At 43.2% G+C, this 25048-nt stretch overlaps 1 protein-coding gene across 3 annotated transcripts in view; it reads right to left on the bottom strand.

Annotated features, from left to right (window-relative positions):
- Nucleotides 1-17921, bottom strand: part of Sptbn1 (spectrin beta, non-erythrocytic 1) — a 169624-nt gene extending 151703 nt beyond the window's left edge. The window contains exon 1 of one of the 3 annotated variants that reach the window (XM_057771284.1): nucleotides 17706-17921. The gene's annotated coding sequence lies outside the window, so the exon portion shown is untranslated. Of the gene's footprint in view, nucleotides 1-17285; nucleotides 17306-17705 lie in introns of those variants that run through there. The other 2 variants (XM_057771282.1, XM_057771283.1) reach the window with 2 other exon arrangements.
- Between the last annotated feature and the right edge of the window lie 7127 nt (nucleotides 17922-25048).

Here is a 25048-nt window from a genome sequence, read left to right as displayed (position 1 = left end):
TAGATTTAGTTATTACGTGAATTAAGTGTCTTAAGTAATCATTTTTAAAGTAGCTGAATCTCTTAAACACTTATTATAGGCCAAAGACCATTCTGATAACTTTACATGTGTTTTTATCCAAACACCCTAAAAAGTTAGTGTTGTCGTTAGGCACATTTTATAATGTGAAAACGCCAAGACACCAAGATTAGGCAACATGGTGAAAACAGGATCTCTACATGACAGATTTGTCCAAAACAGTCCAAGTTTACTTGGTCTACACCAGGTAGGGGTCGCCTCTTACTACCCTCGGCTACTCAGGTACTACTGAAGGCCCCCCACAAGGTAGAGTGGGCACTGTGGCTTCAGTGAGAAGCAGCTACTCCCCCGGGACTGGCCTTGCCTACCAGAGCAGGGTCCAAGGGATTTCAGTACCCACTCTTTCCTATCGTACCCTCTGTTCCCATGTTGTTAAAATGATCCCAGGTGGCTCCCGCACTCAAGAATCTACTTCTCAGGGTTGCCCTCTGGTCTCCTGTCAGCCTCCCCTCAAACATGGACCTGAAATGCTCTAAACATACACACTATGTCAAGATAATACTTAACTAGTTACTTTCCAAATTTGGAATGACCTTCAGATATCTTCCTTCAGCCTGGTCTGGAAAGCCAGACCAGAGTAACTTGTTACTGTCCTTAAGACAAAAGAAGACATACAACATGTGTTTTTACTTCCACATGTGGCTTTTCTTTCCCCCACTAATTACATATATATACATATATATATGTACACATACACACACAATAAGTCATAATACATAGTATATTATATAAAAATGAAAAGATAATATATAACATGTAGAATATACACATATTATCCACACATACATATAATGTATATGTAGAAAAAAATAATATATACATTCTTTTTCTTTTTAAAAATATTTTTAATTTTTATTTGATGTATAGTTGGGTTTTGCCTGCATGCATGTCTGTGCACCATGGGCATGCAGAGCCTGAGAAGGTGACGAGAGGGTGTCAGATCCCTCAGAAGAGGAGTTACAGACAGTTGTAAGCACGTGGGTGCTGGGAATGAACTTGGCGTCCTCTGGAAAAGCAGTGTTCTTAATTGCTGAGTCATCTGTCCAGCCCCATGTCTTTCTCTTTTCTTGCCTATGGTACTGTTTTGATACACTTTCTGTTTTTCTAGTAATTTTTAACACCAACTTAATGCCATCAACACCAACCTAACGGCATGAAAACAGAAGACATGAACACAGACTTGGGAAGTTCACTCATCTACTTAACTTTGATCTAGCAGAGTAGCGTGCCTGTCGGAGCCGGGCATTCTGGCAAGAATCATACACTGGCCCGAGTGACGGTTTCAGCCCTTATGTTGTGTTAGGCAGTGAGGCCAGCTGCTTGAGCTTCTCCTTGGTACAATGGCACGGCAGCATTAACATCTACGGAATGCTGCCCAGCCTGAGAGTCTCCAATTCTAATTCTTTCTGAGCATGAGCTGCAGCTGCAATGAAAAAAAACCTCCTAGCAGTTCCTAATCTAGCTGCTCCTCGGGACAGTTGATCCATCCACGATGGAACCTCACTGGGCCTCAAAATCAGACTACACTGGGCACGCCACCACGTATCAATAATACCCGCACCACAGGGTGAAGGTGCTAAGTAAGGAGAATTACAAGTTTGAGGTCAGACTGTGCCACATATAAGTCCCTGTCATAAAGATCAAACCAGCGGGCATGGAGAAATGGCTCCATCAACAAAGTGCTTGGAACACAAGCATGATGACCTGAGTTCGGTCCCCACACCTATACAAAGAGTGTGGTGCAGCAGTCTGTGTGCTGAAATCACTGTGCTAGAAAAGGCAGCATGAGGAGGATCCTAGGAGCTGCTGCTGGCCAGTCAATCCAGCCAATCAGTAAGCGCTAGGTTCAGTCACAGACCCTATCTAAAGGAGTCAGGTGGAAATGCAGGTGCACGAATGCGCGAGCACACCTGCGCGCGCGCATACACACACATACACACACACACACACACACACACACACACACACAGACACACACACAGACACACAGATCTAGCCTTTTCATTGAATAAAATTTTGTTTCCCCCAGGGAAACAGGTTCTGACTATCTCTGCAGCAAAAGGCAAGTGTTCTCATGCTTCCTTAACATGTAAGTTTGACTCCTGGTAGCCTAGGCCAGGTAAACCACGTTCTTCCTTGCTTGATTTTGGGGAGGGTCATATTTTTCCTGCTCTCTTTGCAGCTTCAGTTCATGACTGGTTCTGGACAGGTAATCTAACTCTGCACATCCTGTCAGCTCAAGTTTCTGACTGAGAACACAGAGGGCAGAAACCCTGCCATACTATGGCAGACGTGGCCAAGGACGACATGGCTATGACTTGCCTGCCTCTGAGACTCTGCCTGCTGTTTCCCAGCACCAGCCTCACTGGCGTGATTCTCGACAGATGGGGCATCTATGAACAGGTATGGCAGGATGTGATAACATGTATGGAGACGTAAGGAGGACAAGGAGACAGACGCAGAAGCACAGAACAAGAGTAAATCCGTAAGAAGCGCACTATGAAGCTGGGCATGACGGTGCACACTTTGAATCCCAGCACTAAGGAGACAGAGGCAGTCAGATCTCTGTGAGTTCAAGGGACAGCCAGAGCTACACAGAGGGACTCTGTCTTGAGACACAAAACAAAACAAACAAACAAAAAGCTTCCTGCGGCATACAGAATTTTAAAACCAAGCAAGTTAGAACATAAGGGTGTTAGAGACAAATTCCGAGTGGCCAAGTTTCTTTGCACAGCTTTGGGAGGCAGAGGAAAACATCATGGCAGTGAGAACAGCAAAGTCCCTAATAAACGATCACAATGTGCCAGACCCTGAGAAGTATGTCCAGATCGTGTCCTTTGTCTTGACATCGTGATGGCTGGGAGAGGAAGACCTGCCATCGTCTGTCTCCCTTTCAAAGCAATCCTCCAGTCCAAGATCATACTGAATTTCATAACTTGCCTCTACCAAAACAAATGGAAATCATATGGCTGTGTCTGCATTCTTTCTTCTACACCATCAGTCTCAATTAGTGGGAAAACATAAATTATTAAAAATGTTTAGAAAGTTTTGAGTTTCATTACTCTGAGGACCTCTGTAAGAATGGAAAAGCATGGAGGATGAAAAGGAAGTCAACTGTCACCAAGTGGAGAGCCCTGAGCACAGAAGGAATACGAGCCTCTTACAGGCAGCATTCTAACTGTTAGCAAGGGACACAGGCACTTCTCAAAATAAAGTTTACTTTTTCAACTTATAAACGCACATAAATGTTACAGAACACAGAACACAGGGAAGAACAGAGAGAAACAAAAATCACAGGCTGCCCTCTCGCCCTTCACACGGGTATCATGTGGGTTCTCTTGTTTATTTCAGATCTTACCATTTAAATCACTTTGTTTTGTTTTCCCTCTTGTATTCAAAGTCTCTCATTTCTAAAGTTTATATTAGTCTTACTTACATTAACCTATTTATTCTCCACGACAACCCTATGTGGTCTATAGAACGCCTCCGTCATCCTATAGGCGACAATGAAACATCACAACCAAAGGTAACTTGGGGAGGTGAAGGTTTATTTTTCCTACACATCCTTGTTCATTATCTTAAGGAAGTCAGGGCAATAGCCCAAAGACAGAAACCGATGCAGAGGCCACAGAGCGGTGCTGTTTACTGACTTGTTTCTCTTGGCTTGCTCAGCCTGGTTTCCTACAGAACCCAGGGCCATCAGCCCAGAGTAGGATCGGGCCTTCCCCCGCAAATCACTAAGTTAGAAAAATACCCTACAGGCTTGCCTACAGCCCGATCTTAGGGAGGCATCTTCTTAATTGAGGCTCCCTCCTCTCAGATGAATTTAGCTGGTGTCAAGTTGACATAAAACCTAGCCAGAATAGTAACAACAGGGGCAAAAAAGGGTTAATGACTTGCTGAAGCTTATGAAGTTTAGTAAAGGGTGCAGCTGGGATTCAGACAGGCAGCACAGCCAGAGTCGGCGCACTCTAAACCGCCACACCACCGTATGGCATCTAGTTTATTAATATTATCCAACAGTCTAAATTATGTTATAAACACATTTTCATAGGCCTCGGATGCACTACTCTAAGCCGACTCAGAAAGCGAAATGCTTACCATCCCAGCAAGTTCCAGTTATTTCCAGCTGGCCAGCAACAGCTGTAGAAACATCCAAATGGCTTGCATTGCCTAAACCGACTCATTGCTCCGCCTCCCCATGGTATGACTTTCATGTGGGCCTCACCTGTCCACTCCCCGGCCATCTGCAGCAGATTACAGTAGATTCCATTTGCTGTCACACGGCAAAGAGAGCCAGCTAACGTTCTACGTCTCCTCCCTGCAATCCCCGATGTATACAGGCAAATCCACATTTTCTGAATGTCTAGAATATCTTAATGCTCAGCCTATTTGTTCCTTGTCTTTTAAGCCTGAGCTAATACAGAGCAGAAAGACAAGAGATCCTGTAAGACTGAAGGAACCCAAAGGAGGGTGGCCTGAGTGAGCAGGTTACGGTGTACTCAGTAAGTACTCCGTGTACTTTCCTATGGAAAGAGGAGCTTCAAGATTCCCATCATCCAAGGACACATTCAAATCAAAACAGAAGGACAAGAATAAAACAGAAAAAAAAAAAGTGGACATCATTAAGCTCAACTCTTTTACTAACTGCCAACAGTACAATAGAAAATGTATTTTCAAACTAAAAATGAAGGATCAAAACATACGAAGGAGCTCTCTGGGGTTGGGACATAGGTCAGTGGTAAAGCACTGCCCTCAAATGCACGAAGGCCTGGGTTTCATCCCCAGTACCACAACAACCACACACTCACTCCCAAAATACAGAAGCTGTCTATATATTTTCCATGCAACAAAAAAATGTTTATACATTCTAAAAAACATACCTAAACTCAACTCATTGACCAGAAGGTATAATAATTATAAAAAAAAAAAAATCTCTGAACAAGGCACTTTCATAGGTAGAAATGTTGAAAGCAACAAAAAAAACAAAATCTAGAATACAGTTGGGCAGTGGTGGCACACACCTTTAATCCCAGCACTTGGGATGCAGAGGCAGGCGGATCTCTGTGAGTTCGAGGCCAGCCTAGTACAGAGTGAGTTCTAGGACAGCCAGGGTTACACAGAAAAACCCTGTCTTAAAAACCACACCTCAAAATTAGAATACATTAAAAAATAAAGAAAGCATAAGAGAAACAGCTATCCATAAGATATTCCAACTAACTATAAAATTATAATTTACCTAGATTCAAATTTCTATTAATTTTACATTTACTTGTTAAATGCCATCTTACATATTTCAAGAGAATGTAAGCGAAACCTGATTTTTCATCTGAAGCCCCTCAGATTTACTCACTGTTTCCACAAGAAGTTCCCCTTCTGATTCTGCTCCCACTTATTAATACAAATACTGCATTTAAAAAAGCATTTCATCTGCAGCGTCCTCACTAACTGGCTGTCTGTAGCCCTGAAGGCAGCTCCCACCTCTGTAGACCTTCCCAGCTCTCACCACGGCACCAATGGGCTCATGGGTGTAAAAGACAGCTCCCTACGGCACTTTCTTGTTACTATTTTGGCTTGAAAAACATGACTTTCTACTGGGAAGAACTGAAAGAACAGTTACAAAATTAGTATTATAAATAATATAAGTTTGCTTTTTTTATACACTCCTGAATCACCTGACACAGTGGCTGGACTCTCCTACATCAATCATCAACCCAGAAAACACCCCACAGGCTTGCCCATGGCCAATCTGATGGTGGCACTTTCTCAATTCAAGTTTTCAACCATCAATCATCAACCCAGAAAACGCCCCACAGGCTTGCCCATGGCCAATCTGATGGTGGCACTTTCTCAATTCAAGTTTTCAACCATCAATCATCAACCCAGAAAACGCCCCACAGGTTTGCCCATGGCCAATCTGATGGTGGCTCTTTCTCAACTGAAGTTTTCACTCCTCAAATTACACTAGCTTGGGTCAAGTTAACAAAAAAACTAAGCAGGATGACACAATACCAGCCAGTACCAAGCACTGCAGACAAATCATCAATGAATGAGCATACAAAAACAAACAAGTAGGACTCAGTTCACAGGATGGTACCCAACGCCCCTTACTAAATATCTAAAATACAAGTCTTAAAAAAAACTTACTGAAGTCACAAAACCAGCATATTCTGTAGTAAGTGGGTAAGCGTGGGAAAGGAAGTGCGAGTGAGACGTGTGGAAAGACATTACTGATAAACCCAGTAAAAAAAAAGACTGGCCTCATACTGAACTGCAAACAAACATCTAAGCATTGTTCTGAGTGGGGAAGGACGCGATGCCTTACTGCTCAGAACGGTTCAGTGCTCACTAACGTTTGAAGAAGAACTGACATGGAAAAATACCAACATCTTTACTTGCCTACATACACTTTTAAAGACCACCAACATTTCCAAAAAGCACTAAAAGAGGAAAGCCATCATGCCCACTTCTTGGCAACTCATTTACAAGAACAATGCCGCTCAAGTAAAACCACAACTCTGGAGCTAGCCTGCTGGACGACGGCTATTTTAAGGCAGGCCAAGGTTGACTGGTGCCTGCCACACAGCTTGCTCCCAATCTTTTGGCAGTTTTCCAGCACATACCAACCATTTCTATCTAGCCTTGCTGGAATCACATCCCCTTTATCTCGAAAGGCACGTCAAGTAACATGATGCTATGTTTCACGACAAACCTGCCATTTATTCCCAACCAGTCACTCAGAATGCCTTGCTAGGGGAAGAAAAAAAAAAATCAGACCACCATCTGTGTGGATGCAGCCTGGTCCAAAAAAAAAAAAGATACAAGTCATGCCGGTTCCCCCAAATATCAGAATATTGCACAATCTTATGAAGAAATACCGTGTTATAGCTCAAAAGGCTAAACACTCATCAGCTGTGAGGAGGGAGCGAATGGGAGAAAGAACGATCAAATCCAGAAGGACGATGCCGGACTGTGGCTGCTAAGCCCTAGGCAGCTGGTTGCAACTTGCATTAAAGCACTCTGTTAACCGGATGTCTATTAAAGGATAATTCTGGTTTTTTAATGAACTCCACTACTACCAGGAAAAGAAAAGCTGGACAAAGCAATACATCTTGTGAAAGTCAAGTCCTGCTCCCTAATTGTTAATATTTGGGGGAAAAAAACAAAATCCTCTTCAAAAACAAGCTGGAACGGTCAACCACATGATGTTACATTCCATTCTGTCGAGAAAACATATCGAACCAGCACATTTGAGACTTTGGCTCGGCACAGCTGCCAACATTCCAGCCCAGGCCAGCTACCGATACATGCTTTACATTAAATGTCTAGCTGTTTTAAAAGGAGAAAATACTGAGGATCAGTTAGGAGTAAGATCCATGCAAGTCACGATTTCATGTAAGTGAATTTCCTTTTACAAGAGGGCACCCTAGCAGCAATATATGCTACAATTAATAATAAGTGCATATAGGTAAACACTAACAGTACACAAGAAAACACATATGAAATCTAACTGACATAGAAAAACAACTTCTCTTTGAAATAACACAATAAAATGGCCTGATATCTCACTATACTTTTCCCCTTCAAGAACCAAGTTAAGATTTTTTTAGAATTCCACTGAACACTGGTGTTCATGCTGTCAGGAACACATACTTCAAAAGCAAAATAAAACTGAGAGCAAGAATCATGTGATTATCAGGGAAACTCAAGAATTCCTTCAGCAATGAGTTTTGATTTTAAAACAAGCAAACAAACCACAAAACCCTACCTTTAAAACAACCCCCCAAACATCTTTTTAAAGTTCTCTTCAGAAACAAACCAGAACCACGTACTGGTAGATTTCATGTGCTGGGGTCTTTCCTTCCCAAATGACACCTAAATGTCTTTGCTCCTAGGCCTTTTCTCAGCTCCGCCCCAGAGATAAGCTGGGAATCTGCTCACAGTTGACAGCACAGAGTTGCCAAGCGCTGTGAGAAGGACCAGACCCCTCTCAGAGATGCCACCTGACTGATACCTCTGGACACCACTGACCTCCCGAAATAGTGACAGGTGCTCTCTGGCACTCAGAAGTCCAGCCAAGGCCACATTCCAGCTCTCTGCTCTCCTCTGGCCTGGGTCACTGGGACCTTTGGCAAGGCCTAGGTTGACTGCCACCCCAAGTGTCAAGACTCAAGATTTTAGCTACCTAGAGATCCAGCTGAGGTCTCTACCCAGTTTCAGCAGAACAGATAGATACATAGCCATCAAGAATTTCTCTTGATGGGATTCTGCCACCGGCCAAGAAAAGATTTTGATCAGGCTGGGAGTTTCTGAATCCTATTTGTGTAGAAGAGCCTACCTAACACTGCTCAGCTCCATCCCAGTCCAGTTCCGACTTCCCTGTTAACCTGGGAGAAGAGGTATCACTGCCCTTAAACACTTCCTGTTTAAATCAGGAAGAACATCATCATTTGCTATTTACCTGTAGCCCCCACCACCCCAAACATGACTAATAACAAGCCCAAACTGCCAAGAGAAATTGCTGGAAAGAGATTTGTTTTCCAAATAAAATGTTATTTCTGCTTTCTTTCCCTGGACCAACCATTTCCCAGGTTTATGTGTCAGAAAGGGGTCAGCCACAAGACCAAGACAACAAAGTCTCCTGCCATTTCTCTGATGTCCTAGGGGTCACAGAACTGGCTTATCTATCAAGTATGCCTATTGTTTTTTTTAATAAAACTGATCCTAGGTCTAAAGCTATCTTTAGGATGCAAGTAATTCAAAGACCCTAAGAAAACCAAGCTCTAATCTATGCTTATAGCTACAACCAAGCTAAAATCAGTAAAATGTATTACAACAAAGCCCAGACTGTAATAACCACGTCCATTCCATTAGTAACACATTATGGGATAGCTGTTTCAATGACTCTAAAATCTGAAGACAAAAAAAAAGTAAAATCAGATGTTGTCCAACCCATCTAGAGATACCTCTCAAGGGAACTGACCAACTCTGATGGGAATTCCTTTCGAAACAAAACAGAAAGCACAGATTACCTAATGAGAACTTCGTTTCTGGTATTTTTCCGCTGGTGAGAAATATCTATTGTGAATCCATTTTATATTCTGTTTCTTTACTACTTTTAACTGCTCTTAAAGTAGAACAGATCACCAGACAGTATTCATGTAGAAGTTTTGACTGTGGCCAGTACTCAGCATTCATGTGTTGCCGTGTGTGTGTGTGTGTGTGTGTGTGTGTGGTGTGTGTGTAGCCGGAAGAGTGGTGAGCACCCCGCCATGACTGACTGTCAAGCCTCTGTGACGTAGTTGATGATCTGATGGCTGGTCCTACGTACTGGTGAGATGCACATATGCTAAGTGCCTGTTTCTGGGTTGAATACTTAGACATCTTCATTTCCCACATAACCTAGAACATTCATCTACTATTTTGGTAATAAAATGATTTAAAAAATATTTTTTGAGCCAGGCATGGTGGCTCATGCCTAAAATCCCAGCACTTGGGAGACTGTGACAGTTGGATTATTTCAAGTTCAAGGCCAATCTGAGCTACATAGTGAGTTCTAGGGCAGCAAACTACCCAGCAAGCCCACATCTCCAAATCAATCAATCAATCAATCAAACAACCCCCCCATACATATATAAACAAACAACACACACAGAGACACGCTAGAAGTCACCCTAGGTGTGTTCCTCAGGAGCCATACACCTTTTCACTGTCTTTTACAATATGTTCTGTATGAGTGCCTTTCCTGCACGTATGTATGTGGACCATGTGTGTGTCCAGTGTCCTCAGAGGCCTGAACAGGAGACTGAGACCCCTGGAGCTAGAAGTGAAGCTCCGCCAGGGTGCCCTGTGCTCTTAACCGCTGAGCTGTCTCTCCAGCCCACATTTCTGGGAACAAAGTCTAATTGTCCTGGAGCTCACCAATTCGGGAAGGCTGCCCGGCCAGCAGGCACTGAAAATCCACCCGTCTCTGCTTTCTCAGCCATGGAATTACAATTTTTTTTCATATGAGTTTGGAGGGCTGAAGTTAGGACTTCAGGCTACTTGTAAGCACTTCACCAACTATGCATCTACCAGCTCTATATTTTGCATTTGTTACAATGACATATTAATTCATAAATTTCTGAAAGCATGTATTTTTTTACAAACCAATGGAGAGAAACCCAATATACCATGCACAGTAAGAGACAGCATCAAAAATTTGTGGTACTTAAAAAATGGTGATAAAAATGAGTATTTTAATACTATTAATAATCCATAAAAAGCTTTCATATACTCCAGGCTTAAAAATACAGTGGATATACTCTGGTTTCTCTTCAGATAATATTAAAAATACAATGGAAAATAACTGACTATCTCAGACCACAATAAGTTTACTTTAATGAAGAATGTAGGCTTTCCTTTCCCTTGAATCAAATAGGACAAGGGAGCAAACATGTCTTCCTCCAAGACTATCCAGCTGGTAAAGAACACGTCACCAAACCATGCAGCACCTGAGTATGCAGACATGGTCTGACAACAAACACACCAGAAAAACTGTGTCTTCAAGAGCCACCCAAGAGGGCAGGGAGACAAGGAGAAACTTTTTGCCTTGCTAAGGCCACAGCCAGTAGGGACACATGGCCTCCCGGACACTGTTTGTGAGGTTCCCTTGTGGCCCTGTTCCTACATCTTTTCCCACACTCTAAAGAAGTGACATGGCCTAAGAAAATGTGTATTTACATGAGGAAAGGGGAAATATTTTTAAATTAGTGTGTGTCATCCTTCATCACTGATATTACTTTCCATAAATTCTAGCAGAAAAAATTTAAACCCAAGACGAACAGCTTGTCAAAGTCACCCATGCATTCAATAAAAGGTCTTTTATCTTCTGAGTACAGGATACAAAATATGTGTACTCTCTCTCTCTGTATATATATGTGTGTGTATACATATATATATACATATATAAATATACACACACATAATATGTATAATATATATAACACATATATTACTAGAATGTATGTATAGTTCTAGGATTTAGAAACTAATTTTTATTCAGATTTAAGCCATGCAGACCTCTGAGTTGGCTCAGCAAGTAAAGGCACTTATGTCTAGCCATGATGATCTGACTTTGGTGCCCAGAGCCCAGATAGTAGAGGAGAGAACTGACTCTTACAAGCTGTTCTCTGAGCTTCACATGCATGCCACAGTGTGCACACATGTGTGCATGCATATGCTCTCTCTCTCACACACACAATAAATAAAACCCCCTCTTTTCAAATCTAAGTGATGAAGTACTACCATCACACTTTCAAATCCTGGCAAAAGAATGTATTCAAGAACTATTTACCAAACCCAACTAAGAGGGCAAAGAAATCTCCAAGTGGTTGCAAATGGAGAGCATTAATAATATAAATCCTTACTGGGTAAAAAGAATAGCTTTTGTAGAAATGTAATTATATGCTATTTTCACATTCTAGAATCTAAACTGATTAAAGGCTTGTTTCCAGCAAGTGGAACAGCCTGTGTTAAGACATAAATTCCATTAGTAACATAGCCTTCTACAAAATTAAAACCAAACAAGACAGAAGTTAGCCTGGTCTACAGGGCGAGTCCCAGGAAGGTCCAAAACTAAAGAGAAACCCTGTCTCAAAAAAACCAAACAAAAAAAGTTAGAGTAAGTAATTTACTAGCCTGCCAGCCTTCCCTCCCTCCCTCCCTCCCTCCCTCCCTCCCTCCCTCCCTCCCTCCCTCCCTCCCTCCCTGTGTATATATTTGGAGCCTGTCCTGGAACTTGCTCTGTAGACCAGGCTGGCCTTCAACTCACAGAGATCTGCCTGCCTCTGCCTCCTGAGTAGTGGGATGAAAGACATGAATAGCTCTTTTCATGTAAAATACTTAGCATTCTTGCCAAGCATTATCAAAAAAGTTTGTGGCTCCTACAGATTAGAGGATTATTTTCCTAGAGGAAAATCAAATGAAGTGAATACCTACTACGCACTCTGCACTGCTGCTGTCTCAAAGTAAGGAGATGAGGAAGTAGGCCAAAGCGAGGTGCAGCCATACCTAGCCACTCCCCACACCTAATGAACAAGACCATTAGGATCTGGGCTCATGTCTTTTTGCTCTTTCCAAGGTTAGGAAAATTTTCTGCAGCAACAAAGTCATCCTCAACAACCTGGATTCTGACTTTATTATAACTACAAATTTATTAACAGAAATGATTAGAATTTTCTTCAAAAACAAAAGTTAGCAGGTAATATTTGTAGTGCATATATCTACAAGGGAAGAGTGGGCAAGCTACCTTCAGAAGCCCTACAATCAACAAAGAAACATTTTTTTAAAAATGTGAGCTGAAGAAGGAACGAGCATTTCACAGAACACAGAGTTCCAAAAACTCGATAATAGAGCTTTTATTGTCAGTTATCATAAAAATTGCAAATAAAACAAGTTTCTCACAAATATTAACTGGGCAGAGGTTGTTAAAGTTAGGAAATGAGCTAATGGTGAGGTTCTAGAGTAAACGCAGTGTTTACTCATCACTGAGAAGAGTCATCCAGCTGTTACAACTCGGCACCATCTGGTAAGGATGACGGTGATGTAACACTGTGATCCAACACGATTCATTCCTTGGACAGACATTGTGTGTATGTTGCCGCGTGTATACCAAGACACAGGTACCCAAACCACTCACATCTGCCCTTTCATAGCATAAAAAAATCCAGCGTCAATTCAAATACCCACTTACAGCAGACGGATGGATAAGCTGTGGTTATCTAGAATACTACAAGCACTGGAAATGGATGAACTATAGAAGGAAAATTTATGAATTTTAGGACTAGATATTAACTTAAAAATGCAAGTCAGAAGACATATAAAACATAATTTGGCTTATTTAAAGTTAAAAATAGACAAAATAAATCCCCAAGACTTTTAAGAGAAGGCTAATCCACAGACAGAAATCTAGATACCAATAATAAATAGGACTACACAGATTTCTCCACCTAGGGATAACAAACACATGTGTGCATACACATGCCCAGATATACTTCAACATAAAAGGGAAGCATAAAGGAAGCTTTGAAATTTAAAAAATTTATTACTCCTTGTGTCTGTGAGTGTGACGGGGAGGGACATGTCACGATGCACACATTACTCCTTGTGTCTGTGTGTGTATGGGGAGGGACACGTCACGATGCACGCATTACTCCTTGTGTCTGTGTGTGTATGGGGAGGGACATGTCACGATGATTCCCTGTAACTGGAGTTATAGGCGGTTGTGAGCTGCCTTGCCTATCACAGGTGCTGGAACCAAACTCAAATGGTCCTTTTTAAGAGCAGAGGACACTTTTAACCACGGATCCATGACTCAGTCTCTGAAGACGATGGTTTAAAATAGAAAATATATGTCTACCCAATTGGAATAAGTTTTACTCATTAGTTACAAAAAATGTTACTCTTATACTATATAATCTTGAACATGACATAACTACTACCGAGAAAGTCAGAGAATTCAATTTGGTCTTGTGAAGCAAGGGTGCAGCGTAAGAAGTATAGTCTGAAAGCTTCCAAGAGGAGCCCTTGGGGCTACAGCAGTAGCTTTGCAGCTGAGACCCTGGCTCCTTCCTCATGCAAGATTGGTTTGCATGCCCGTAAACTGCAGAAGGACCCAGGGTTATGTAAGGAAACCCACAGAATAATAGAAAAGACCCCTTGAAAGAAAGGTGTTGGTCAGGGCTCAACCTAATGAAGGGAGTATTACTGCTGAGTTAGTAAGTTAACAAAAATCCTAACAACTTGGATTGTAAGATTATCACTAAAAATACACTCTTTAGCCAGGCGGCAGGAGGATCACTCACACCCTGGAGTTTTAGATCAGTGGATCCTGTCCCCAAAACAACTAAGTACAAAATAGGATCTTAAAATGAAAAGCTCACAATTATCTTAACAAACAAAAAAACACCAGGTGATTGTCCCTCCTGTTTAGCTAAATCTGTTTTCTAGTAACATCCTTCTATCTCAAAATAGTATCTCTCCATGGAAAGTCACATTTCCATCCACCAAGACAAAGGAGCCAGTTCTCCAAAGGAACTACTGGTGTCAGGTTTCTGGCCAGGAGGATCTCCAACACCACAGAGACCGGGGACAGTGCTTCCCTACCCCACTGCTTTCCATGATTACAGATGAAAGTTCTGGTCACTGCAGACATGACAGTTACAAAGTGTTCAACCCAACAGAGTTCTGCAGCTGGTGTGTAAGTCAGAACAGCTAAACCTCCTGTGACATCAACACAGGATATTTTTTACAACATAGTAAATTCAAAATGTCTGCATAATCCATGCACACAATACTCAAGAAATCTTTATGCAACGTAATTTTAGATAGTGAGGACAGCCGAGAAGCTCAAATCCAAAGCCCCGTCTCTGAATAGCCCTTGAGTATTAGAGAGGCTCCAAATAACATACACACACACACCCTACAAACTTACCACACCACACCACACACACCACACTACAGATACTACATACACCACACACACTACGGATACTACACACACCACACATACACATACATCACACACACACACACACACACACCCTACATACTTACCACACCACACAGACACACACCACACCACACTACAAATACTACATACACCACACACACTATGGATACTACACACACCACCATACACATACATCACACACACACACCCTACATACGTACCACACCACACCACACTGACACACACCACACACACTACAGATACTACACACACCACACATACACATACCACACCACAGATACTCACATACCATATACTTATCAGACACCACACACTTACCACACCACACATACTCACATACCATATACTTATCAGACACCACACTTACCACACCACACACACTACAGACATTACACACACACCACACACTTACCACACCTCACACACACACCATAGATACCGGACTTACCACAACACACATACAAACACACCACAGACACTATGCAAACACCACACTTACCACATCACACACACACATACCATAGATACCACACACTGACCACACCACATATATACACACACCAGATACAACACCACACACACACCCACGCATACGCGCACACATACCACAGATTACAGGCTATTCTACTCTACACTAACAGATTCATCAGAGATTAAAAGCAAAACAAAAGCAGGCTCACCTTTGGCTTTGAAAGGCTCATCTTCCCTTCCAGTTATTATATTGACGTCTGCCTTTCATGTATACATTTTAGGTCAGACTGGGGTGACATCTGAGATTTATCCCACTTGCCACCTCTTACATCACAAATGAAATACAGAAATGGCAGCTTAAAGGGACATTTCCTGTGTACCAATGGAGACTTGGATGATACTGGGGACCATCTCCTCACGAGATACCAACAACAGAGGCCTCAACCCCTGTCCCCAGCAACATCTATGAAAATATGTACATAAAAATACACATAACCAACCACAAATGCAGCCAGTGACCATCATAACCCCATTAGTCAAGCCTGGAGGGTTGGTTTGACTACCTGAACCTACAAGTCTGGTTTGGAAGTCAACCAATTTGCTATCAATCACGACATTTATCAACAAATCCTTAATAGAGAATCCAAACAAACAATTGCACTTGCCATGCAGAAAAAAACAGATTAAAAAAAAACAAGTTAAAAGAATCACATAAAATTTTCTTTTAGAACAACTTAATAGAATGCTATATTTTTAGTCTTTGTGCTAATGCTTACAAGTTGATGCTGAACATAAAATAGACACACTTATTTTGATCTCTTGTTTTTATGACTTTTGAATTATAAATACTAATTTTTAACATAAGACATTTAAATTTACCATTTAAAAACTGATTTCATCACTAATTTTTAGGCAGTTACTTTAATGGATTCTCCGTATTGGAATATATTCATGAATTTGAAGGAGATGAGTCAAAATTAACATATACAATATTGGTAATTTTCAAAATATAACCTCTTTAGCCTGCTCAAGTTTACTTTAAGAAAACACCAGTTTGAATATTTATTGCTACATTGTAGAGAGTTAGACTTTATTTCAAATATATCAGCGCCAAACTGTGCAAAAGGTAATGTTCTGTGTTTTGTGTGGTGTTGAAATGTAATTTAGTTAAAAGGATTGCCATTAGTTGAGATTTTATATGCTCCTTAATTCTGCATCAGAAAAACATAACTGAAGAGCAAAGAAAGAATGCTCTATTTTAATAAACGTTTCCAGGAGCATATGATTTGAAATGAAAAATTATTTCACTTCAAAGATGATTTCCTAGAGGAAAAATCCATTTTCTCAGAAATGACCAAAGACAGATAAGGAACTGTAACGTCATGGCTGTGATGGTCTAATTAATAATCACCAACTTTTCATAAATGATGGAACCAGTGCCTATCTGGGTTGTGCCTATGGTTTATGAACGATGCAGAGAAAAGCTGGGAATCCACACCGAATGCACCACAGCCTCTGCACACCGCTGGGCCGTGTCCTTCTGCAGCCCCTCCCTCCAGTGCTGGTCCCTGGTTAGCATCAGGCTCCCGCCCGCATCCGCAGGCCAGCTGCTTTGGCCTGCATCAGTGCTGCAGGGCGCGCCTTGGTCCCCCAGAGCCAACAGGCGGGGCGGGAAGAGTCGCCCCCAAAGCGAAGGCTATCCCCCTCACACCCTAAATGACCTGCTCCTTCCGACGCCACATCTCGCCACAGTACCATGACAAGGTAGAAGCAGCTCCGGGTGCAGGCGAAGGGCTGCTCTGGGCCTGGGTGGGGCCGGGCGGGGGCCGCAGGCGCCGGGTGGCTGTGCCAAGCCCTGCCGGCGAGAAGCTCGGAGGCTCCGATACTGCTGCATTGTGCTGCATCACGGTGAGGGCACCGTGAGCCATCCATCTTGCCAAAAACGCACATCCCCGCCCAAAGAGCCCGTACCGAATCCATTTTCTCTTCTGCTGAAGCACTCCCACACATCCTTCTCCTCACTATCTGCTCTGGCTTGACTACAAAAATAACGGGCAATGCTTTCCGTACAGCCTCCCCCCCAATCGAAGGCAGCACCTGGCACCTCTCCTGTCACAAAAACAAAGGGAAGGCTCCCCCGAAGCGGCTGCCGTGAGCCGGTGACCAGAGGCGTCCAGCCCACCTATCCTAAGCAGGGCCCGAGGGTCCTCGCGCCCGCACTAACCTGTTGAAGGCTGGATGGCAGGAGGCGAGGGCGGGCGCGGCGCCCCAGGGCGGCTCCCCCAGCCCTGCGCGGGCGCGGGACTGGGCGAGGCGGGGGCGGCGGGGCGCGCTGGGCTGCAGCAGCGCAGCCCGGACCACGCCGGCCGCAGCCCCGCACCGTTACGCACGGAGGAGATTAGAAGAGCCCCTGGGAGACCCCACACTCGGCACCCACCCCCGTGACAGGGCCCACAGCGGTCAGTGGCAGGCGTCCTCACTGCGGAGCCCGCCGCGCCCCGAGGGCCCACTCCCCGCCCCCACGGCCTCCGGGGCGCTGGGCAGCAGCCGCGTCACGCGCCCCGGTCCGCGCCCCTTCTCCGCCCGCCCGCCCGCAGACAGCCTGGGGTGAGTTGGCATCCTCCTGCTTCGGATCCCGACCTACCTCCGGGGGTGGGGTGGGGGCGCCGGGGTCCCGTCCTCCTCCCGCTCCTCGGCGGCCGGGCGGGTGGGCCGGGGAGGGCGACTCCGCGGGGCTGGCGGCGGCTGGGGCCGGGGCTCACAGGACGGGACCAGTGGGCGCTGCTGCGCGGGGCTGCGCGCTCGCTCCGGGAGGAGAGGCGGCCGGGGGAGGGACTGGAGGAATCCGCAGCCCGAACGGCGACAGCTGCACTGATTCCGGGGGCTGGGCGGGCGCGGGGCGGGGAGGAGGGAGGAGAGAGCGCGCGGGGCGGGCGAGCGGGCGGGGGCGCGGGGCGGGGAGAGGGGCGCGGGCGCGGCTAGGCTCGGCGTCGGGAGCGCGCGCACGCCTCCCGCACCTCCCGAGCTTCAGCTGCTCCTCCCTGTCGCGCGCCCTCCGCCCTGCGCGCAGCCCTGCAGCCAGGCAGCCGCCCACCCAGCGCGGGCTCGGAGGCAGCGGGGAACGGCGAGCGCGTGCACGCTCTCCCGAGCTCCAGTGCTTTCCCGGCCCTGGGCCGCGCTCCCAGCGACGGGGTCTGGCCTGGGCGGGGTAGGTAAGGTTGCAGCCGCCACGGCGGGAGCCATAGGACAATGGGGGCTTTTGTCCCTGCATCCATCGAGGGCCAATTACACGTTTAATTTGAGGCTAATTCGATTATCGCCATGGAAAAAGACAGGCTAATTTTCTCGGTTACTTGTGCAGCCTCTTCTCGCCCACGATGGTCACCTTTAAAATGCAATGGCGAAGGAATTGCACCGGGAGGTTTGGGTGCGTCGTTGGCTTGGTTTGAGCGCAGTGATGATGTCCAGCTTGGAGAAGGGTGACGGTGACCTCTCCGAGGGAAGCTTTGGGCGTTGGGGCCAGTCATGCGTATTTCTTCAAGCGGTTAATGTATTCCTCCATGGTGAACGCTTTCATCCCACTCCCTCCCCACCAGGGTAGTTGGCAATAGTCTGCAAGTGGTTTATCCAACTCCTGCTCATGGCCAAGCACAGGCTCGACTTTAACCTGAGGCTAAGTCCTGGATCTTTGGAAGTGAGGTTTCCTGGCTGCTGGGGAGGACCCCTGAGATGGCGTGAAGATTGGAGTTTTCCCACCTCCATTTTCTGACATTGGACTTTTTTTTTTTTTTTTTTTTTTGAATTTATGTCAACTGCCCTTCACAAACCAGCCCATTGGCCACCCTGTCATCTCCCAGGCTGTGCAGAAATCCCGTAACTGCTCTGAAGGGATGAAAGGAATGGCGAATCATCATGACTCCGAATAGAAATGCTCTTTGGGGAACAGGATCCAGACACACTGGCTTTCTCCCAGTTCTGTAAGACGCCCAACACAGCACCGTGGACCTTTCAAGGGAAGTTGGTCCTTGGCTTCAAAAGCCAAAGGCAGTGTTCCCTAAAGATCTGCCCACCCACTTAAAAAACTCCCCGGGGTGATGGCAGCATATTTTAGTGTTAAAACAAAATTCAATTGTCGCAAGCCATTGAAGATGATTGTTCGTTTGGGGGGCTTTACTATCAGTTTGGATTTCTTACCAATGTTTGCTTTTGATTTATATGCAAAAAGTTGAGGAAGGCAAGTAATTTAACATTTTTCACAAAAGGCTGATAACGCAGCCAGGAGGTCAGTTCCTTCAAGGCTAGGATTCTTTGTCTGTTTGTTCTTTTGAACTGTTTGTTCACTTAAGAGGTTCTGAAAAGTATTTGTTGAACTGAATCAAACAGAATCCACATAGAAGCTGCTACCCTTATTGAGTAATGAAGGAAATCCACTAGAAATGAAAGTTGTTTCCCTTTCATGGGTCTATTGGGGGGGAGGCCTGGCATCACCCACCCTCACTGTTAATAGATCGCCAATGGAAACCACGTCAATACTGGGAAACGCCCCACTTCACATTTTTCCAGAGAGATTGTGAAACGGCACCACCTAAGTGCTTCCTTCATCACAGGTCCTTTAAACACATCTCTTGACGGATGACTCATCTCCTCTTCCCCATTCCACTCCCACTTAAGTCTTATTCTGTCTTCAGGAAGGAGCCCCCTGCCCTCCACAACCAGTAATTAATCCAAAAAAGATGTGAAAGGCATGGGTTCAGACTCTCTCTATAGACACTACTTGCCTCGCCGTTCCAAACTCTTTTGATGGAAAATAAAAATCACGCAGGAGAGACCAGTTCTAAACCTGGAGATGTTCTTTAATATGACATTTCTGAAAAAGGCAAATATTTAGAAAAAAAATATTTAAAACTTTAGTTAGTGGTGGTGACAACTCGGAATATTGTCAGATAGCTCAGAAGCAGTTTTGTAGATGTTTATCTTTACATTAGAATTAAGGTTGATTGAAAGGAACCTAGAATTTATCATTATATCTGTAACATAACTACTTTCCATTAAAAAATACCCTATGATTATATATGACTGTGTCTTCCAGAGAAACAATATGGCATTTGTTCTTGTTTTTTGAGACAGGATTTTACTTTATTGCTAAGGCGGTCTCAAACTCACAGCAACACACCCACATTAGCCTTTTGAGTGCTGGGCTTGTAGCATGAGACATGATGCCCATTACAAATATTTTATTATGAAAGTTTTGCAGAGAGGTTAGTGATTTAGCTCTGTGTCTAGGCTTACTCTCCAGCAGGAGTGGGAGGCACTCAAAATCACAAAAGCCATGCATATACAAATTGTCATTTTAAGTTGCCACTTAAAATATGGAGGGGATATTGTTAGGATCTGTTAGCAACTCTAGACTGTGTTGTGGAGGGATAATATGAAACTTCCAAATCTTAACATATGGGTCCCTAAATCAGCAAAGGTTAATTTATTGCTTTATAAAGTCAACTCGGGAACCAAGAGGCTTTCTGGGGCAGCTGTCTTCCAGGTTCCAGCTCGGATTCCAGGGTACTTTAATGTTAGGGTGCCTCATGTCAATGAGTGCTTCCATTCCACGGTAACAGAAGCCTGTGCCAGCAACTAACCAATGACACTTGGTCCCTTTCTCCCTCTTTCATATGCCAAAGTAAGTCATGTGACTGCACCTGGACCCATATCTGTGTAAACAAGAAGACTGTCCGCTACAACCATTTGGGTTAGAAAAGAACGGTACTCTAATTATTCTTTTGTTATATTAGCCCAAGTAGAACCTGTCTTTTAGTATACTGACCTTAGCCTTAAACTTCAAAATCAGAACAGATTTTTTTTAAAAATCTGAATAAATTTTCTTAATTTTTATTTATTCTTATACTTGTCCTTTTGTTGTTTGTTTGTTTGTTTTGTTTTTTAAACTCCTATGAAGCGTGGGAAGTTTCCTCATCATCAAAATGTTTTGAGGCGTCCAGTGTGGGAGCACAAGCCTGTGCTCTTGGGAGCATGTGGGACTCGGAGGCAGGAGGACCAGGAGTACAAAGCAGTCTTTGCTACTTAGCAAGTTTGAGGCTAACCTAAGCTACATGAAGAGACCCTGTCTCAAAAAAAAAAAAAAAACCTAAAGACCTATGTTCAAACCACCATCCTGAATGAGTACCTTTTGGCACTAAATGTATAATAGCTGACATAAAGTAATTTATTAAATATATATCTAGAAGAGTGTAATCTGTGTTCTAAAAGAGAGCAGTGGTCAGTTTTTTTTTTTAGTTTTTAAAATTTTTAAATTTTTTTGAATTTTCCGTTGTATTGAATAAGAAATCTGATTATATGGTAATATAAATATAAAAGAAGTTTATAACAAATCAGAATAGTCTCAAGTTTCTATTAAAGATTTCTGGTTTATTTGAATTGACTATGAGTAATGATAATTATAAATAGCAACTAGTAAGGCTTTACCAAGAGTCTAATATCCAAAACTTAGAACTCTTAAATAACAAAATCCCAGCTCAAAATGGCAAAGTACCTGAATCTATCTTTCATCCATGTTCTATACGTGTCCAACAAGCTCCTAAAATAGGCTCAACTTCATCAGCTATGAGGGAAATGGAAATTAAAAACAATAGGAAATGCCTCATACCCATTAGGATAGCTGTAATCAAGACAATAAAAAGAAAACAACAAATATTAATGACAAAGTGAGGTGTTGGGTGCTTTATTCATTGCTGGTAGAAATTAAAAAAAAAAAAAGCAGCCACTGCGAAAAAGTCTAGAAGTCTCTGAAAAAGCTAAAAGTACACCTTCTACATGACAACCATCCCAGAAGAATTGAGAGCAGGTAGTTAAGGAAATACTTGTGCCTAATATGATTAACCAGTATTATTCATGATAGCCAAAAGTTAGAAACAGCCCCAATGTCTGTCAGAGAACGAGTAAAAAGATGTGCTGTCTATACAGTGGGATACTGTTCAGCCATAGTGAAGGCATGGGGTACTGACGGTATGTATGCCATGCTGTGAATGAGCCTGGAGAACACTAAGTCAAAGAATCCAGATATTATTCCATTTATATGAAATGTTCAAAATAGGCAAATCCATGGAGGTGGAAATCAGATTTGTGGCTCTGGGTAGAAGAGTCAGAGAGGAAAAATAAGTATGAATACTGCAGAATGTATATAGCAGTGGTTTTATTTTGAAGTGATGACTTTATTTTTTAATTATATAACGATGGTGATTTCATAGTCTCCTTATTAAATGAAATACTGCTGAATGTTCACGTTCACCCAGGTGTGGTGATGCACACTTGCAATCCCAGTACTCAGAAGGCTGAGGCAGGAGGATTGCCAAGAAGCCTGGACTACATATGAGCTCAAGTCCAGCATGCTTTCCCAATCCTATAAACACACACACAAACAAACGTTAAAAATAAAAGATGATGGTAATTTTTGTTTTAGGCATGTCATTTAAGGTGTCAAATGTATTTCAAAAGTAAAATGATTTAAAATACCTTGCTTTGTATCAGTGGCCAACAAGTTTCCAGTTTCCGGAAAGTCTTCAGGCTCTTTAGATTTGCCCGAATCCTCCACTTGAGACAGGATTTATTGCGGTTTACCTCCCACGTGTGTGCTAACTATTGCACTGCATATCTACAGAGAGTTGGCTCTAGTTCTCACAACATGGAAATGTGCGAGTGATGCTGAGGCTCTAACTGCAGGAATGAAACTAGCCACAAGGATTTCCTGGAATCCCTCTTAAGCGAGTAGCTATTAAGAATGAAAATGGAAAGGCTCCAGGTACCGGGACTCCTAGGCCTAGTGCCACATGGCTATGAAGTATTCGAAACGTGGCTAGAATAACAGGGACTTGACTTTCAATTTCACTTAGTTTTAATGAATTAAACATTTTAACCTAAATCTTTTTAACAGTAAATTTTATAAAAATCCATATTAGATTTCAAAGACTCAGTTTAAAAAGAACTAAAATCTCTCAATTTTTTGTTTTGTTTTGTTCTTTTTGTTTTTCAAGACAGAGTTTCTCTGTGTAGCCCTGGCTGTCCTGGAACTCACTCTGTAGACCAGGCTGACCACAAACTCACAGAGATCCACCTGCCTCTGCCTCCTGAGTGCTGGGATTAAAGGTGTGTGCTACCACTGCCGGGCCCCCCAATTTTTTTTTTTTTATATTTAAAGTACTTTGTTGGTCAACTTATGACTTTTTTACAAATCATCTCTTTTTTTTTATACTTTTCTTTATTTTTTATTTATTTTTTTAATTTTTATTTTTTTTCCAATTTTTTTTATTACATTTTATTTTGTGTGTGTAGGAGTCCATTGTATGGACTCTGGAAATCAAACGGTGGTCACCGTTCTTGGCAGCGAGCATGCTCACCAGCTGGGCCATCTCAACAGTCCTCAACCCTTAACATTTAGACATATTGAAATGACACGGCTGATATAAAAAGTAAAATAAGTTCTGTTTTTAAAAGTTAACTTCACCATTTTATGTTTAAAAATGTAGCAATTGGACATTTTAAATTATATATGTGAACTGTATTTACCTTTCTCTTGGACAATGCTGTTGTCAAATGAGGTCGTCAGTAACTGAATCCTCAGACTCAGGAAAACTGAAGGAAAGCAACTAAAAGTTGGGTTAACTACAAAACAGTAACTCCAAATCGAGGTCAGATGTCCAAGTCCCAGGTTCTCCGACATCCCCATCAGCCTCGGTGGCTGTGGGGTAGAGAGTCCGGATGCTTTTCTGTGAACCGAAGAACAGCGTCACTCTCTGGAAGTGTACGTAAAACCTTGGCAAGGGCAGAGAGCCGTTGCTTCAAGATGAACCTCTGTCCCCCAAGTGTGACACACTTTGCTGGCCATTGTAAAGTGTTTGTGCCTCCAGTTTATTAAGGAAAGTTCAGAGACTCAAAGAGAATCAGGAAAAAGCATCTCTCTACAGACAGCAGAGGAGGTCAGAGGCAGTTTGTTGGTGTATTCCTCAGTCTAGAGCTGTGGTTCTCGGCCTTCCTAACAGTTCCTCATGTTGTGGTGACCCCAAAACATAAAATTATTTTCACTACTGCTTCATAACTGTAATTTTGCTACTGTTGTGAATCATAATATAAATATCTGATATGCTACTCCTGTGAAAGGGTCGTTTGACCCCCAAAGAGGTCAATGACCCATAGGTTGAGAACCAGTGCTTTAGACTGAGACCTAAAATTCTGTCTGCTTTGCCCCCTAAATAACACCTTGGTATTTGGAATAATCTCATTTCCATCCTACATCCTACACCTTCTGATGTGGATTAGATACATGGCCACAGCATAAATGTGTCTCTCTGTCAGAAGATAAATGGACTCCCCCCTCCACACCCCTACCCTGGCCCTCCAGGTTGTTTCTTATGGTTTATGGGCTCTTTCTCTCCTGAGTTCCTTCCTTTACTGATAGGTTAGAGCAAGCACGAGTTTAAGTCCCCTCTCACTCCGCCTTAGACACAGTGGCTTTCTGTGTATCAGATTTGACTTTGGGATCCTCCTATGCCAGCTCTCTGAGTGTTGGGATTACGAACATTAATGTCAATACACTCCATAAAAGTTGTTTCCAAATGTTTGAAAGAGGAAATAAGATCTGAGACATTTTATTCGGAAGATATAAACACACACAATTCTAAAATGTAGTCAAAGACACCCTTTCTCCTCGACAGGCATAGTTTCAATAAAACTGTAAAAAGGGTGGTTTTCAGATGAAGGCTGTATGGATTGGGAAAGTTTGGAGCATCTGGATTCTTAAGTGCTTATGTTTCAAATAACCCAACTTGAAAGCCATCCGCTCCTTAGTAAACGGTGCCAATGTGGAGTAAGAAAAGAAAAGACAAAAAACCTTAAGTATAAAATCCCCTTGTGTTCCATGAACAGAGCAATACTGTAGTTTGTTTTCTGAAGGGGGCAGGAGGTGGGGTAGGGTGGGGT

Source organism: Chionomys nivalis, chromosome 6 (assembly GCF_950005125.1).
Source record: "Chionomys nivalis chromosome 6, mChiNiv1.1, whole genome shotgun sequence".
In the NCBI taxonomy this organism is placed as follows: Eukaryota; Metazoa; Chordata; class Mammalia; order Rodentia; family Cricetidae; genus Chionomys; species Chionomys nivalis.
The sequence above is the reverse complement of the archived record's forward strand: the minus strand, read 5'-3'. Positions and strand labels throughout refer to the sequence as shown.